Genomic DNA, 19,741 nt, shown 5'->3' on the forward strand with positions numbered 1-19,741 from the left:
CATTTCTTCTCATTGCTCCTCTGCTATGCCATGAGAGTATTTGGGCAAATAGGTTCACTTAGCACAATGCACCTCATCCTGAATTGTTCCCTTCCTGATAACTGACATCCCCAACACCCAGCAGAATTACACTTTTTAGGATCTATAATAATAAACTCACTAAGCTAAATTATTTGGTTTTTAGAATCATTAATGGATAATGATAAAGAATTAATGGCTAATTCAAGGCCAAGTGTCTTGAAAAAGTAGTGCCTTTTTTCAGTTCAAGTCGAGGGCTGCTAGCTTCACTTGTGTTACGTCAGTTCTTACGAGTCAAGAAGAAATGGCTTACTAACATCCCTGTGGGTAGGCACAATCACACTGGTACCCACCTCCCCAGCCCACATCTTCACCTCTGAGCCAAAAAGTCACCAAAACATGCTTGCCAGACTGGAGGAACAAAATTCAGAACTGCCTGGCCATACTGGGATCACTGGCTGACAAAAAACAGAGGTGTCCTTAATGCTGACAATCATCATTAACAGGCCATTCTCTTGTTTTTTAGGAGAAAACTCAGAGCTGAGAGAAGGTAAGGAGCAGAAACACTTTGCTGCAGGGTCAAGCTCTGCCTGGGATTTGACCAGGCAGTCTGATCACGTATAAAATCAGTCTCCTTCATGTACAAAAGCAAGGAGCACCTGTCTAGATTGAAATATGGTCAAAGCAAAGAAGGAAGTTGGACTCCATTTACCCTGTTAGCAGACAGAGAATTACAAGTAACCCAGGAGCATGCCCCACGTGTGGGGAGGAAGGACTGTTGCACTGCTTAGGGAAACAAGTAACAAACTTGCGTTGGGTTTCTGCAATGGAAAGGCTGGAACTGCCTGCTGCATCCTCCATCTCACCTACCACACCAGATTCACCCCTTCTTAAATAGAAAAAAATAAACAAAACCAGTCCCCTTAACCACTCTGCATTCACTGGGCAAATAGACCTGGGGTGTCTGTTTCTTTGCTAACTACAGAAGAGCGACAGCCCAGGAAAGCAGCACAGATGTGTAAACTAGCCAGGCATAAGCAAGGTCAGGTGCTCACATAACCCATTCCTGCAGCACCGGGTCTCAGTTAATAAATTTTGCCAAGAAGTCTAGCTCATAGGCCAAGCCAAATAAGACACTGTACCACACAGGAAACCTGGCAAGTAAGTCCGTACAGCTCTGCACCATGCAGACACAAGTTTGAGCTAGCACTTACTCAAGGCTTGTAGCTGTGTTTTGCAGGAAAAACATGCCTGTTATAATTACGAATTTGGGCTAGATCACAGGTTTCACTGCTAGCCAATGGAAATTCACTGTGGTAGGTAAAGTACCTTAGGTTTCTACATGAAGTGAATGGAGACGGGAGCACAGGAAATGGTGTCAGACTACTCATGATTTACGGTGTGTTGGAGCAGGGTATCTAAACCATTTACTCTAACCCCAGTATTTTTCCCATGTTTTTCTTTTCCTTATACCCAGCCTGAACCTTTCTTGTTTCAATTTATGCCCACTGTTACTTGTCCTCCTACCAGATATCACTGCGAAGAGTCTGTCTTCATCTTCTTGAAGACCCCCCTGTAGGTCCTGGCAGGCAGATATCAGGTTCACTTAGAACCACTTCTCCAAACTGAACAACTCTGGTTTCCTTAGCTCCTCCTCACCATCCTGGGGGCCCTCATCTGAACTTGCTCCAATTTTTTCATGTCTTTCCTGTTCTGGAGGTGGCTTAAAAGGACACAGTGTCTAGATGTGCTCTAACAAGTGCTGAATGGGAGGATAATCCCTTTCTCAGTCTCCTGGTGGTGCTCCTGCTAGAACAGCCCAGGATGCTGTGAGCCTTCCTTGCTGCCAGGGCACACTGTCCCATGGGCAGTGCTGTCTACCAGGACTCCCGAGGGCCTTCTCAGCAAAGCCAGTCAGCCCCAGCATCTAACGGTGCAGGATGCTCTGCCTCCCCAAAAGAAGAAAACTTTGCATTTGCCCTTGCTGAATTTCCTAAGGTTCCTGCCAGCCCTCCACTCCCTCTGGGTCTCCTTTGCAAGTGTATTGACTGAATATTGTTGGAAACACAGTGTCAAAAGCCTTCCTAAAGCTGAGATAAATGACAGCCACTGCTCTCCACTGCTCATCACAAATCCAGTCATTTTATCACAGAGAGCTACCAGGATGGCCAGGCATGATTTACCTTTAATAAATTCATGATGTTCCTATTCAGCCTCTCCTCATTGATATGCCCAGAAATGTCCTTCAGGAGGACTCCCTCTGTTAAGTTCCATGTGGACCAATGTGATACTGACCGGTCTATAGACCCCTGGATTATTTTTTGGTGTTTTTGAAGACGGGTGCAACATTTGCCTATTCCAGTCATTAGGAACCTTCCACGTTCACCATAACCTTTCCAAAGTGACAAAGTGGCCTTGCAATCAGTTCCCTCAGCAACTTGGCTGTGATCTGTCTGGTCCCATGGGGTTTTCTGGTCAAACTCTCAAGCAGTCCCTGACTCAGCCCTCATCTATTGCCTGTTGTTCTCTTTTGGCACTTTCCCTAAGCACAGAGGAATGGGATAACTTGTTAAAGAAAGCGAAGAAACCACTGGATGCTTCAGTTTTATCTGTCTGCTGTCACTACATCATCAGCTACATTTTCTTTGCTCAGCCTTTTTCTACTGACATAATGGTGGAAGCTCTTCTTATTGCCCTAAACATCCTGTGCAAGTCACAACTTCATCTAAGCTTTAGATTTCCTGCTGTTACCCCCATATACTAAGGTAATGTTCCTAAACTCTTCCACCATAGCCCCTTACTACTTCTATCTCCTCTATACTACCTTTTTATTTGGAACTCCACCATGAGCTCCCTGTTCAGCCACACCAGCATCATGATACATCTGCTTGTAGATGAACAGTGAACACAAGACAGCAGCCTAAGATCTTGACAGATCATACCAGGAATACTTCAGTGTTCTTCCTGCTCTTAGAGAGTCAGGATTTTATGATCTCCTACAGATTTTATGATCTCCTGCAGACTATCACCTCAATGCAATCATTAACCTCCTGCTCACACCGGGTGTAGAATGCACATAAGGTGCAGATCTTAGTGATAGATGCAATTTTTTGAAAAATAATTCTAATAAAAAAGATTACAGAATAAATATATACCATTAGGAATATATTTTCCTCAACATTGCAAGCAATCTCACATGGGCATTAAGCAGACCCACTTCTTTCACTGACTTTAGTGTGGTCAATGACTTTTTTAAAAAAATAGTACCTAAAGCAATGGTGTGACACATTCTTGACCACATCCACAAGAATATACAGGCAGCTCTATTTGGTTTCATATAGTCTTGAATATTACACTGTAGTTGAAGTTCAACCAGATGAAACAGTTATTACGAGATGCGATTTGACGCTGTGTGATGACATGTGGTGTATGTGTCACAGAAAGGGGCCAGCTTCTGGTTCTGTTGGAAGGCATTGTTCTAGATTGCTTCACTTCAATACAATTGCACAGGTAGGAAAGCCATGAACTGCCTTTTTTTTTTTTTTCTTTCCTTCTTTTATTGAAGTCATACTTAACGTACTCAACGTGTGTAAGAAAGAATGAGGAAGATCAAAGCCGTAGCTTAATCCGGGTTGTTTTTATGCCTGCGTGGGAGGGGAGAACAGCGAATGGTACAAGAATTCTGTGAGCTCGGCCTACCTGCCGCACGCAGTGCACACTGCTGCTGCAGGCCGCCCCACCCTCCCTGGGCCTGGAAAGGTTTCTCCATGCTGATGTTTCAACATGGGGAGGAAAAGTTTCACTTAATTTTCATTAGATGGGTGGGACCAGGAACTTGCATCACCTTGTTTTGCAGAAAGCAGCAGTGGCCTGCCAAAGCACAGTAGTTAACCTCACAGAGATCTCTGTGTCTGGGAAGCATATGTGATCATGTACATTTTTGAGTTCTGAATTCGTAATACCCGTAACATCCTCCATGCTACACCTATACTTAAATCCCACAGACGTCCTACGCCTAAAGAAGAGCAGATCTCTTGCTGTTGGGGCAGTAAGGGGGCTGTAGCTCCCCATTAGCAAGATGCAGTACAGCATGGGCCTGTCTGCAGACCTGCAACCCTCTCACACAATGTAATTTCACTTCACAATATATCTTCCCTTTCCACCCAGATAATAGCTGCATTAGTCTTTACTTATGTGTTTTACAAAACAGGCATAGCTTTGTAAAAGTAGCCAGATGACTATTATTGCTCTGGTCTTACTGTTTCAGGCACAGTTCCATCCTTAAGAGCATAGTAAATGTAAACAATGTCTTTTTGAAAATATATTTCAGTCATGAATCCTCTGTTCGTTTTTTTTCCCTTACTAGATTTTTCAAGTCTTTGCTATTTCATTAACCTATCAGTGAAGAATTGTCCAGCAAGAGATGCTAATTTTACCAACTTCATACAATGGAAGCCTTTGTACCAGTTGCCCCACAACATTCCCTGAGCATGTGGGACACTATACCATGTGGAGGGTGGAGGAGCAACAATGATGATCAGTCAGCTGGGAGAAAATTAAGTAAAACACTGCAGAAAAATGTGAATGCAGAGTTGGCGGATACTTAGCATGTGAACTGAGGAATTTTTTTCCCATTGTGAGCCAGCTTCTAGGTCTTGAAAATGCTTAAAAGCTTGTCTGAGGAAATTTGAAAGGCTGTCAGTAGATCAAGAAGAAATCTGAATTCAATAACTCAGGAACCCCAGAGCTTCCTACAAGTTCACATATGCAAGAGACTGAGCTTTCTTAGCACCTGAAGAGGTAGAAATACATTTTCTGTACAAGGACAATTACAATCACACATAATTTTGTGAAAGGTACACTTTTTCATTCCTACTTTCTCAGATATGAACCTTTTCCAGTGTAGGCACATAACACTGAACATATTAAAGTTTATGCAGGGAATGTATATGACTGCACTTCATATGATTTTCTCTGTGAACAGATGATAGTGACTATACAAGCCATATCATGCCATACCACTGAAAGACTCTCACTAAAGAGAACAAAAGAACAGTATAATAATAATAACAACAACAATAAAAACAATAACAATAATAATAATAGCAGAACAACTCTACATCATACTATCCAAGTAGCTATAGGAATCTGGGAAGCAGAGGAACCACAGAGATGGAAGGTTATGGAATCAGATAGGTATCCTTGCTTATCCTTCCTAGTTGTTCTAATTACATATAACTAATTAAATTCTGAAACTTCAGGCTGTGGTTCCTCCCAACACACAGGGATCTGATTTGTAACTCAGAGACATCTGATTGCATGTTGTATTACCAGTCCCTATATTCATCCTCTTTTGGTCATGGCAGTCAGGTAATTTTCTCTGAAGTTCCTATTTTCCTATTCCAATGGAGGTGAGGATTACTTGAAAAGCTGGAAGTGAGGGCTAGCTGCTTGTATGGCTCAGAAAAAAAAAAAAAAAAAAAAAAAAAAAAAAAAAAAAAAAACAGGATCATAGAATACTCAAGTTGGAAGAGACCCACAAGGATTACTGAGTCCAACTCCTGGATCCCCAGAGACCACACACACACACACACACAAAAATTAAAAAATCAGATCATGTGTCTGAGAGAAAGCATAATTTAGACAGAAGAGACTTGGAAAAAGTTAAAGAGAGCACCTCAGAAGAAGAGCCCTGCAATGGTCCATCTGGGAGACCAGTTTTGGGGAAAGAAGCTGGAGAAAGTCTTGAAGGAACACAGCACAATCTTACACTGACAAAGATGTTTTTGTTTTTTTTTTGCTAACTGGGTTAGCAAAACTCTGAAAGAAAGGATTTTCTACAGGAGAGCCAGACTGGGACATGGAAAGAAGTACTGGGAGTGAAGAAGTTGTTTATGTTTGAGGTTAAGGACCTAAAACATAGATGTGGATTCCACTGATTACCTGCTGATCACAACTGCTTCTGTGGGGCTAGAAAGACTCCAGGCATAAGACAATCAGTTAAGTGTATGTGGGGAAGGCTGGAAAGAGTTTTGTGTCTGCCATAGATCCAAGAAGGAAGGTTGTACTTTTGCTTTGTGTTTACTTTACCACCAAATGTGCAAGGCTGCAACTGTTTCTGAGATACCACCCGCAAGGTGACCGACACAAGGGGCTGGGAAGCTCAGATGTCTCTGGAAGGAAGCCACGGCAGGCTGATACAGCATCAAGTCTGAATGGGTTTGCTCTAAGAACTTAGCCTGCTAGGTTTTGACAGAAAGAAAAGCATAGACTTTGAGGGCAAAGAAAAAGAGCATAACAACATTTTTCATTCACCATGTCAGATGTGCTCGGAACCAGGTACATATGCGTATGCAGTCCCTTCAAGTTACATTGAGTCAGTCCTTTCAATCAACCAGCCCAGACTGCTATTCAACTCATTTTAAGCAGCCCTTCTATCCTCTTTCAAATCACTGCAGAAAACACTGAACTAGTTTGGTCTAGGCATTTTTTGTCACCTAACTTTAAGAATGTGCAAGGTAGATGTCCACGTCGGGTACAGTCGCTATAAACTTCCTTTATAGTTGAGAAGCAGACACAAATGATTTATGATCTGTTTCCAGTTATCTTCTTTAGTATGAAAAAACTTCTTCAAATGTGGCTGTTTCTTCTTCCTTTGCAGTAGGGGTCTAGCCAGATAGCTCAGAGATGCACATAAGCACTTGGTCAGCCAGATCACACCTGTTTGTTTGTTTTTGTTGTTGTTTTGTTTTGTTTTGTTTTGTTTTGTTTCTGTGCACTAGAAACCCCAAGGACTTCATGCTAGGTTAATAATTTCTTTCCAAGTAGAATGTAGCTACATGTAGAAGTGTATGAACATTGCATTAGTCCAGTACAACGAATTATAACTTCAAAGTACCATATAAACATTAACTTCAGTGCAATTAGACTATTCTATTAGTAAAATAATGCACAGAATACTGGCCTATTTATTCTTTTGCTATTATGCAAAATTAATGAGCTGTGTTTTTTGACCACTGATTCCTCCTTCCTCTAAATACCTGTGGATTAAAATTTAAGCTATTTAAACAGCTCCACAAAATTACTGGTAAGCCAAAAATGGAAAGGCAACTATTTGAAATGCACTGCTACACACTGTAAACACTCAGAAGAGTATGTGAGCATAAGATCCCATCCCAAATCAGATTCTAAAGTAGATGAAATATTTTGTTTAGAATCAGAGATGTGTAGGGAGACTGCTCCTTTAAGCTCATTTGATTTTAGTTTTCACTTACAGTCTTGTAAATAAAAAACAAAAATTTCCTGGTAGCTATTTCATCTTCCCTTTCTGTCCCCTCACTCAGAATTTCTAAGAACAATGTGCAAGTTCACTCTGAGGAGTTACTTACTGTAAAGGATGACAACACTCATGACAATGGAGGAACATATATAAGTGAAAAAAATGACTGGAAAAAAAGCACAAGATCAGGCACTGATGAACACGAGACTGTATTATCAGCTGTGAATGAACTAAAATATTCATTAGCATTACCTGGGTGAGTAACTGCTGTAGTTGTCTCATTAAAAATCATACAGTGAAAGTGAGATAGTTGGTCTTTAACTTATTTTTCATAGTCTGAACCACATCTTAGCAGAGTGTGTCTCAGTGTGAGGACAGACAAAACACTTCACCTTCCTCTGTGAATCATAAGTTAAAGGATGCTAATAGAACTACAGATTGTTTTCTATTCAAAAATTGCACATGTACTCTGTGTAATACTTATTTCTTCATGAAGGACACCAGGCTAACAGGAATGCAGTGTAACTGGTTTAGGATTTGTGAAAGAAGGAAAAAAAATCCTCGAACCTGTTTGCTTTACTATGAATCAAGACCTACTTGATCAAATGCTTAAACTTACCAAAACATTGTGCAAGAACCTGAAGCTGGGTTGAGTAGGAACCTGACATTGAGCTCAGTAGGATCTGAGTAGTTGAAATAGGCCTGAAAAAATATACTCACCATAAACTGCATTTACAAATACTTCCCAGTTCATTGCATTTGCAGCTGAGATTCCTCCAGAATTTTCCCCACAGTGAAATCATTATACACATGGGAGTAACCACGTATTTCCCCAAACTCATGGTGTGGTTTGAAATAAAGATACTGTTCTCACCTGTTATGCTAACTTCTGATGTTGCTTCAGCACTTGGGTGAACCAGAAACAGTTACCATTTGGAACTTGCCATCAGTATGAGGGCTGGTTTTCAGATGGTGTAAGTATATTAGTGGGCAGCATTTCACAATCTGACATCTGAAAATTGGGCATTAGAAATAAGGTTCATGTTCTATAAGCTCCTGCAAACATCTGAGTGCCCGCTGGGAGTTTATCATTTCAGTGGACAGACAAGCTCAAAAAATTCAAGGTGACAGAACGTGTATTTGCGCTTACCCTGAGTTCACAAAAAAAAAATGAGACAAATGATGACGTGTCCTATTTGTCTCTACTGAGACTCTTGGAGTTTTCCAGGATGTAAAACCCTGGAAATCTGGCTCATTAAAGCAGTTCAAATTTGTCTAACTAAAATAAATTCCAGATACTAATTTCACTAAAATTACCTACACATATATCACCTATATGTTTAAACTCCTCTTTATGAACAATTTGAATTTCATGCTGAAATCAATATTCTTTCAGTATAAGCAGATCCCTGTGATGATCTGTTTTTTTTTTTTTTTTTTTTTTTTTTTTTTTTTTTTTTTTCTCTTTATGTAGTATGGTTATAGCAGCACAGGTTTTAAAGATGCAGAAGCATGGCTCATCATGTGAAAGCTTCTAGCAGCTGGGTGCATCATTATTTCTTGTTTATGTATTATTGTCCTGGTTTCAGTTAGCACAGAATTAATTTTCTTCCTAGTAGCTGGTGGAATGCTGTGTTTTGGCTTAGAATGAGAAGAGTGCTGATAACACCCCGATGCTTTAATTGTTGCAGAGCAGTGCTTATACTAAGCCAAGGACATCTCAGCCTTTGCTCTGTCCTGCCAACGGGCAGGCTGGGGGGGTGCAGTAAGAGCTGGGAGGGGACAGACCCAGGACAGGTGACCCAAACTAGCCAAAGGGGTATTCCATACCATCTGACGTCATGCTAAACAATATATAGGGGTGGCTAGCCGGGGGGAGGGGGCCGGACTGCTCGGGGTTAAGCTGGGCATCGGTCAGCGGGTGGTGAGCAATTGCATTGTGCATCACTTGTTTGTACATATTATTAGTAGTAGTACTATTATCATCATTGTATTATTATTATTATTATTATTATTATTATTATTTTCCTGTCTTATTAAACTGTCTTCATCTCAACTCACGAGCTTCACTTTCCATTTCTCTCCCCCGTCCCAGAGAGGGAGGGGGGAGGGTGAGCGAACGGCTGCGTGGTGTTTAGCTGCCAGCCGGGTTAAACCACGACAGTCTTTTTGGCGCCCAACGTGGGGCTCGAAAGGTTGAGATAACGGCAGATCTGACCAGAGTGTGTTAAACTAAAATTGGTATAAGTATTAGACCTGCTTAATAGTCACTTGTCATAATGCTGATTGCTTTAATCTCAACTGTGCTGCGCCTGTTTTCCAAATTGAGTATTATAGCACGTTATTTTCCGTATGTGCTCTCTGTCATGTTGTTTATCCTCTCTGGGCCCTGGTTTCAGACCATTATGGTACTGTGTGTTGTATCAGTGGCTTATGAGATGATGAAATATCTGGCCATGACTCTAACCTGGTATTTGTACTCAGTAACATCTTCGATTCTATACTTTGGAAACTGTATTTTGGAAACTATTAGCAATTGTATCTGTTGCCTTTTTTCATTAGGGAGTCAATCTGTGGGGGGGAAAGGGGAAGATAATTTTTCTTACTTGATCACTCTCCATTTCTCCTTCACCACCCCTGTACCCTCCTTGATCACTCTCCCTTCCTCCTTCACCACCCTCTTATCCTCCGAGTTTATTACAATAGCTCTCCAAGATATTGAATATCCTTGGGATACTCAGACCAGCATAGTCCTGTTGTTCTGCCTCCTGAATGCACTTCAGGTTCTGCTTAAAGTTAAACAACTACTTATGAAGCTCATCCGGAGATCTGCCCGGAGGCAGTATAGTTGTGGGTGGCAGGGAGTATGGGTGGATATGGGCAGGCATCTAGAGCAGTTGGCACCCCCAGTGTGTTGGAAATTCACCCCTGAACAATGGCAAAATCCTCAAAAACTGGCAGAATGCTTGAAAAAAAGGTGTAATGATTCTGGCAGTTCCAAAGTAACACAAATCATTGTAACGTGCTGGGGCCTGGCTCATGCCTATCGAGCTGCCATTGATACTGCTGTCAACTTAGTGACAGACCCTGCGGCCACTCCAAACCCTGTGACAGATCCAACGGCCACTGTGACCCCTACGGTGGATTCTGCAGCCGCTCCAGTCCCAGCTCCTGCAGCCGCTCCAGTCCCAGCTCCTGCAGCCGCTCCAGTCCCAGCTCCTGCAGCCGCTCCAGTCCCAGCTCCTGCAGCCGCTCCAGTCCCAGCTCCTGAAGCTGCTCCAGTCCCAGCTCCTGCAGCCGCTCCAGTCCCAGCTCCTGAAGCTGCTCCAGCTCCAGCTCCTGCAGCTGCTCCAGTCCCAGTTCCTGCAGTCGCTCCAGTTCCAGCTCCGGCCGCTACTCCAGTCCCAGTTCCTGCAACTGCTCCAGTCCCAGCTCCTGAAGCCGCTCCAGCTCCAGCTCCTGAAGCCGCTCCAGCTCCAGCTCCTACTGCTGCTCCAGTCCCAGCTCCTGCAACTGCTCCAGCTCCAACTCCAGCTCCTGTAGCCGCTCCAGCTCCTGTGGCCGTGTCAGAGAAACGAGCTGTAGCAGTGCAAGTTGACCCTGCAGAGGGCATTCCAACCCCTGTGGCAGACCCTGTAACAAAGTCAGAGAAACGAGCAGTAGCAGTGCAAGCTGCCCCTGTAGAGAAGGTGAAAATATGGTATAGAAATTCAAGTCGTTTAGAACGCAGAGAGTCTTCTGCCAATCCAGGTAAGGCTTCTGCCAAAACTAAGTATAGAGATGACGAAGATGATGACGACGCTGGGCCGTCAAGGATTCAGGAGGAGGAAGATGAGGATGCCGAAAGAGCAACAGTAACTACCCGAAGCCTAAACGAGCGCGAGCTACGAGATGTGTGAAAAGATTTTGGTCGCTGTATAGGTGAGCAGCTTGTCACCTGGCTGCTCCGGTGCTGGGACTCTGGAGCCAATTGTGTGGAATTAGACGGCAGGGAAGCCAAGCGGCTGGGATCCCTTGCTCGAGACGCCGGCATTGACAAAGCAATTGCAGATGGAGCACGACCCACCAGCCTCTGGAGGCGTCTCCTCTCAGCTGTGAGGGAAAGGTATCCCTTCAAGGAAGATATTTTATGTCTACCAGGCAAGTGGACCACTATGGAGAAGGGAATCCAGTACCTGAGGGAATTAGCCGTACGGGAAGTGATTTATGAGGATCCAGACCTCAAACAAACATCCACAGATCCAGATGAAGTCAAGTGTACATGACCCATGTGGCGGAAGTTTGTACGGAGTGCACCATCATCATATGCCAGCTCATTGGCAATAATGGCCTGGAAAGAGGATGAGGAACCCACAGTGGGTGAAGCGGCTAAACAACTCCGGCAGTACGAAGAAAGTCTCTCCTCTTCCTTACAGGCCTGCGTCTCAGCTGTGGAGAAACTTTCTGAAAAGGTTCACCAACTTGAAGAGAATCTATTGTCCTCCCCACCTGAACCAACCAGTGCCCACCGACCAAAGGAGAACACTTGGGAGAAACTTTCTGAAAAGGTTCACCAACTTGAAGAGAGATTATTCTCCTTCGCACCTGTACAAAGCAGTGTCTCAGCTGTCAGGGGTAGGCGTTCACCCACACAAGGAAGACGATATGGTGGGTACTCACCCCGTGCCACCCTGTGGTTTTACTTACGAGACAATGGGACTCACTTCCGAAACAACCTTATAGACACTTGGGCCAAAGAACATGGTATTGAATGGGTGTATCACATCCCCTATCATGCACCAGCCTCCGGGAAAGTTGAACGATACAATGGCCTGTTAAAGACTACCTTGAAAGCAATGGGCGCTGGGACGTTCAAAAACTGGGATACGCATTTGGCAAAGGCCACCTGGTTAGTCAATACTAGGGGATCTACCAACCGAGCTGGACCTGCCCAATCAAACCTGTTACGTACTGTAGATGGGGATAAAGTTCCTGTAGTGCATGTAAAAAATATGCTGGGTAAAACAGTCTGGGCTACTCCTGCCTCAGGAAAAGGCAAACCTATTCGTGGAATTGTTTTCGCTCAGGGACCTGGATATACTTGGTGGGTGATGCAAAAGAACGGAGAGGTCCGGTGTGTACCTCAAGGAGATTTAATACTGGGTGAGAATAGCCCATGAACTGAATTGCACCATGTTAAATAGTATATTATACTGTATGTTATCACTACCATGATTACTATAGGTGACTAATTAGAATGTATGGAAAAGAGTGTAACCTGAGCATGACATAAATGGTATGGAATAAGGGGTGGATAGATGTCCTGGTTTCAGTTAGCACAGAATTAATTTTCTTCCTAGTAGCTGGTGGAATGCTGTGTTTTGGCTTAGAATGAGAAGAGTGCTGATAACACCCCGATGCTTTAATTGTTGCAGAGCAGTGCTTATACTAAGCCAAGGACATCTCAGCCTTTGCTCTGTCCTGCCAACGGGCAGGCTGGGGGGGTGCAGTAAGAGCTGGGAGGGGACAGACCCAGGACAGGTGACCCAAACTAGCCAAAGGGGTATTCCATACCATCTGACGTCATGCTAAACAATATATAGGGGTGGCTAGCCGGGGGGAGGGGGCCGGACTGCTCGGGGTTAAGCTGGGCATCGGTCAGCGGGTGGTGAGCAATTGCATTGTGCATCACTTGTTTGTACATATTATTAGTAGTAGTACTATTATCATCATTGTATTATTATTATTATTATTATTATTATTATTATTTTCCTGTCTTATTAAACTGTCTTCATCTCAACTCACGAGCTTCACTTTCCATTTCTCTCCCCCGTCCCAGAGAGGGAGGGGGGAGGGTGAGCGAACGGCTGCGTGGTGTTTAGCTGCCAGCCGGGTTAAACCACGACAATTATTCAGAAAATCTTTTTTAAAAATCATAATAATGGTTTTCTGTTTATCACCTTACAAGAGAATTAAAATCCACATTTGGCAGATTCCATAAAGACAGAACATAGCAGTGTATTCAGCTCATAAATCCTGCGTTTATTTTTAAACCAATTTATTATTACAGAAAAATAATCAATCTCAGCACAAGCCTAATCAATCAAAGAGAAAAAAAGGACAGTTATGTCTTGGTCTGACCCACTCAGTACCCTCATTTACGCCAGCTCTAACACAAAGGAGGCAGAGGTAAACCATGGGTGGGGGAACAGGATCCCTTGATTTGGCAGAAGCCCAGTTACACTGACTTATGTGCAGCTTGAAGTTCCACAGAAAAGCTCATAAACAACAGAGGTGTAAGATTCCCGGATGCCAGGGTCAAAGACCCTGAGATGAAGCGTTGTCAGTAAAAGGATTGGGAGTCTGTGCATTATTCAGTGCTCAAAGAGCTCCCTCTCAGCCTTATAACTCCAGTAGTTAATTTAAGTAGCAAAAGATGCCAATAGAATAAGACCCTACACTCTTAAGTAAACTGAAACTACAAATATAGAGGTTACTTATCATTCACTTAATGATGCTCATAATTGCATTCAAATAGTTATGTTTACCATCCTACTAACAGTCATCAGATAAGGCCTAATTACGTGGCCTTATCTTACACTAAGATTAATCCTTCTTATTTACAACTGAATAAACTGGTGTTTTGAAATCTAAAGGCTTGCTCCATTTGCAAAAGTTTTTATGCTATTTCAAAATATTACAGAGCATTTGTCTACAAACATATTTTAATTTCATAGAATCATTGAATATCCCAAGTTGGAAGTGACCCGCTAGGATCATTGAGTCCAACTACTGGGTCCCCAAAGGACCACCCAAAAATCAGACCACATGTCTGAGAGCGTTGTTCAAATGCTTCTTGAACTCCGGCAGGCTCAGTGCCGTGACCACTGCCCTGGGGAGCCTGTCCCAGTGCCCGACCACCTCTGGGTGCAGAACCTTTCCCTAACCCCCAGCCTGACCCTCCCCTGTCCCAGCTCCATGCCGTTCCCTCGGGTCCTGTCGCTGTCCCCAGAGAGCAGAGCTCAGTGCCTGCCCCTCCGCTCCCCTCGTGAGGGAGCTGCAGGCCGCCATGAGGCCTCCCCTCAGCCTGCTCTGCTCTGGGCTGAACAAACCAAGGGACCTCAGCTGCTCCTCATACACCTTCCTCTCTAGACCTTTCACCATCTTTGTTGCCTTCCTTTGCACGCTCTCTAATAGTTTTATGTCCTTCTCATATTGTGGCACCCAAAACTCTACACATTACTTGAGGCGAGACCACACTACTGCAGAGCAGAGTGGGGCAATCACTTCCCTCAACTGGCTAGCAATGCTGTGCTTGATTTCTCTCCCTACTTCTCCTTCCTGAACTCATTCATGGGAAAATGAAGCTACCTTTGTCTTTTGCCTAATTACCCTTTGCCCTCTATTGGATTTTTAGCCAGGAATTCACTCAATAAAACAAACAGTCCCCCAAAAGCAAACAAAGTGCAACTAGGGAAAAAAAGTGACTCTCTGTCAGCATGGATAGTTCATCAAAACACCAGGTACACACTTCTGACCAGTGAGAGAAGATCAGAGGCCAACGCATTACAACTAACGATGAATCCATGAAGCTCTGACTGATGAGAATTGAGAAGAGCCCCACACTATCAGCAGCTCTAATGGCACGGCACTGTGCTGCATCCTGTGTTGACAACACTTAAATGACATCCTCCAGCCTGTGCTGACCAACCTAAGTTCCTCTGCAACCAGCTAAACTGCTCCTCTTTTACACCACAAACCTGGAGGCTGGCAGGAAGAAAAAAACAGTAAGTATTGCTGGCGTGCAGTCCAACTACCAATTTCTCAGTCTTCATCCCATCTTTTCAGCGAACATCCTAAATGCAGTTTTACTGGATCAGGCAAGTGACTTCAACAGTTATTTTTCTTTTAGTTAGGCGATGCAAAAAGTGCCAGCATGCAATCAAAAGCCTGGCCCTGCATGTCAGAATAAAAATTGTTAGGCTGCCTCTGAAGAAACCTCAACAATGTGGTATTTACACACCAAATCATAATATGCACTGGTCCAAACATGACCGTAAAGTTCTGTTACCACTGGGCAAACACACTACACAAAAGGGTTTCCCTGTCATTCATTTTATGCAAAACAGTTTTATGCCAATTTAATTTCACTGGCTAAAGAGGAATGACACCCAGTTTCCACCAGTATGAGATCAGAATCCTGTATGCAATTTCCAGGAGCATATTAAATGAATTAATCTATAAACAAAACAATCTGCATGTCATACAATCAACTTCTGGCTTTCTGTTTGCTTTTTCTATATTTCTATAGCCCCTTCCAGCCTGGCCTTGAACATCTCCAGGGACAAGGCATCCATAAATTCTCCGGGCAACCTATTCCACTGCCTCACCACCCTCAGTGTAAAGAATTTCTTCCTTATACCTAATCTAAATGTACCCTCTTTTAGTTTAAAGCCATTACCTTTGTCCTATCCCTATGCTCCCTGACAGAGTCCCTCCCCAGTAGCCCCCTTTAGGCACTGGCAGGCTGCTGTAAGGTCTATCCAGAGCCTTCTCCAGGCTGAACAACCCCAACTCCCTCAGCCTGTCTTCATAGGAGAGGTGCTCCAATCCCTTGATCATCTTTGTGGAAGTTACATCTGCTTCCAGAGGTGCTTGTGGAAACACACAGAGATAAGATGAAGACCATAAATTCTTACATTCACATTACTTCCACTTACTAACCTAGTATCCTTTAAAATGTTCAGCTCTTCCAGAAGTGTAATGCTGAACAACACAAAAGGTAGTTTGAATCTGGCTACATAGGGCTGCTATATAAATAATTTTCATATCCATATAAGTAATTTTCAATGTATTTTTCAAAATATTAATTTCTCTCTTCAGAAAAAGATATTTTTATTTCAATACATATTAAAGATACACACATTACCTCACTATACTTGGAATTTAAGTCATCGATTAATTTACCCTATGACATTTGTTGCATCTTGGAAATTATTTAACTGCCTCAGCCATATACTCTGCAGCAAGTCTAGCTAAATAAATGTAAGATTCTCTCTTAGTTTTGAAAAATGACTCACTAACTATCAACAACCTACAGGCCTGTAAACAAGTTTCATTCTACTGGTGTTTTCCCTGCACTGACTACTGAATTGCCATGTGTACTGACTTACCTGGGCTTTTCAAATGCTGGAATTTTAATTTATTTCACTTTTATCTCCTCCCGCACCTTGACTACTGTGTTCAGTTTTGGGCCCCTTGCTACAAGAAGGACATCGAGGTGCTCAAGCGAGTCCAGAGAAGGGCAACGAAGCTGGTGAGGGGTCTGGAGAACAAGCCTTACGAGGAGCGGCTGAGGGAGCTGGGATTGTTGAGCCTGGAAAAGAGAAGGCTCAGGAATGATCTTATCACTCTTTATAGGTACATTAAAGGAGGCTGTAGTGATGTGGGGGTTGGTCTATTCTTCCGTGTGCCTGGTGACAGGACAAGGGGGAATGGGCTAAAGTTGCACCAGGGGTGGTTTAGGTTGGATATTAGGAAGAACTTCTTTACTGAGAGGGTTGTGAGGCATTGGAACGGGCTGCCCAGGGAAGTGGTGGAGTCACCATCCCTGAAGGTCTTTTAAAAGATATTTAGATTTAGAGCTTAGTGATATGGTTTAGTAGAGATCAGAGGTTGGACCAGGTGATCTTGGAGGTCTCTTCCAACCTAGATGATTCTGCGATTCCCCTTGCAGATATTTCTTATCATCTGAAAATGACAGTAAGTGATCTTGCAGTTCTTTGACAATCCCAACTTTACATTAGGCTGCAATAAGTACTTCAAGAACACCAGGGGAAGTTTGGACTTTATTTAATACTTTAATTAAGAGAAGTTTTTAGTCCCTTTGGTTGTATAAACAGACCTTCCTAGGTAGAGTGAGTCAACATACATCTGTCTACTTATCAACTCTGGTGGACTTGAAGCTGCATCATTAGTTTGCCTTGTAGCATGCCTCAATGCAATTATTTACATAAAAATGCTATTAAGACAGCTGTCCAGCACAAGCATGCTTTTGCCATGGAAACTTAAAAGTGCAGTCCTGGTACTGATCCCTTATAGACTTCAGATTTTTAAAAGATTCAAACAGTATCCGAATCAGTATATAAGGATACAGATACGGCATTGTCATGTATACTGCCCAAACATAGTAATAATCATTTAAACAGCTACTTTCATTTAAATTATTAGGATTTATTAAAAAAAAAAAAAAAAAAAGGATTTCTATAAATCTGCTTTAGGACTATTTGTGTATACATATACCTAACAGTGATATTTAGACTTTACTGTGACAACCTTGTAAAAGTCAAGAATATCAGTGTTAAAAGGCAAGTGCAGGTTAAAATGAATGGTCCTTACAAGAAAAAAAAATCTATTGCTGCTGGAGCCCACACAGATTAATTGTGTAGCAGGATAATAAAGATGGAAATGTTTATGACCAAGTGTTATTTGTACTTCCTCTGAATAAGAGAAAAATAATCACATTTCTTCTTCCAAATCATAAACTGCTCAACACAGTTTTCTACCCACTCAGATCTCTCCCTGTGCAGGGTAATCTCAACAGATTTAGGACCAGACTGTTAAGTTAATTGGACATATGGTCTCCAGAACGCAGCCCCAAGAAAGAACCACCTACATCTCATCAGTTAGGCACAAGTCTGGATCCTATTCCCTTCCAAAACACACCCAAGTCAGGACCTGTAGGCATGTGCCTCCAGAGCCTGGAATTCTTCCCTGAAGATAAATGAATGGGACATCATGTTCATTTCTAAAATATGTCCAGAGGAGGAATAAGAGGTATCCTTCTCATCTGATAACTGACAGGTTAAAGCACTCAGAAAAGAGAGGAGGCCAGGCTCAGTGCCTCCCTTACCCAAACAGACAATTCAACCCTACATCTCCCACATCTTAAGAGTGGAAGAGGCACGCAGCCACAAGGGGTGTGGCGATGAGGAGAGAGCACAAGAAAATACAAATTGTTGCTTCTTCCTTCCCTATTAGCCATGATTTAAAAACTGAGCTGCTTTTACTGCATTTCAGAAGTATCCCCATCCTACTTATATACTAGGTATGCTCTAAGGACATATGAGATGTGTTTAGAGAAGCTGACTGCTTCCCCACCTAGATTTTAGATTGGGGTGGGGAGGACAGGCATCTCAAGCTAAAATATTTCTTGTCATCACAAAAAACAAACCTCTGAAAGACACCGCGCATCTAAAAACAAAGGAATACAATGTTAATGCCCTTGTGGGTTCAACCTTCAGAGCAGCTACACTTGCATGAAACCTTCTTAAAACATCAGCTTTAAAATCTCAGCTGAATATGTTGAGGATTAACACCCAGAAACACTGGATGAAACAGTACTTACTCATTCAAATGGACACCTTAAGTCTTATTTCAGCCTCTGAGAAAGTAATATAACAAGTCCTAGAAACAACTACAAACCAAATGAAGCAGGTGGTTGTGAAAAGCCAATATGGATTTACCAAAGGCAAATCATACCTGACTAACCTCGTCATCTTCTAGAGCAAAATAATATCTGCTTGTTGACATGGGGAGAGCAGTAGGTATTTTTAACCCGGATTTCACCAAAGCACTCAGCACTTTTTCTGACATTCTTCTAGACAAACTGACAAGATTGGATGGGTGCTCTGTGAGATGGGTAGGAATTTGGCTAATAGGCTGCACTCAAAGGGTGGAGTGAATGGTTTTTGCTCAGGCTGGCAGCCAGGCACAAGTGGGATGCCCCAGGGATCAATACTGGTCAACATCTTCGTAAGTGGTCTGGATGGTGGCCTTGATAGCACCCTCCCCGGGTTTGCTGATGACACTAAACTGTGGTGAGGTGGACACATCAGAAGGGGTGCCATCTTACAGAGAGACCTGGGCAGGCTGGGAGAAGCAAGAACTGTATGAAGCTTAACAAAGTGCAAGGTCCTGGACCCGGGACCAGTACAAGCTTGGATCTGTGTGGCTGAGGAGCAGCCTTGGTGAAAGGGACCTGTAGGTGCTGGTGGACAACAAGCTGAATGTGAGATGTCACTGCAGCAACAAAGACAAATCAGATTCTGAGCTGTTTCTGCAGGGTCATTACTAGCAGAAATAGAGATGTGATCACCCCACTTTGCTCAGCGCCTGGCAGTCTGCACATGGTACAGTTCTGGTTCTGCAATTTAAAAAAGACAAGGAGAGGGTCCAAAGGAAGCCAGGAAGATGACTGAAGGGGTGGAGAACCTGCCCTATGAGGAAAGATTGAAAGAATCATATCTTTTCACCCTGGAGAAGACTTGGGGTGACCTCATCGCAGTATCCCAGCACTTAAAGGATGTCTACAGAGAGGATGGAGGCTCTCTCTTCACAAGAAACCACACAGAGAAGGGGCAACAGGTACAATCTGCACCACGACAAATTCCATCTTGACAAAGG

Source organism: Aythya ferina, assembly GCF_964211825.1.
Source record: "Aythya ferina genome assembly, chromosome: 2".
Lineage (NCBI taxonomy): Eukaryota > Metazoa > Chordata > Aves > Anseriformes > Anatidae > Aythya > Aythya ferina.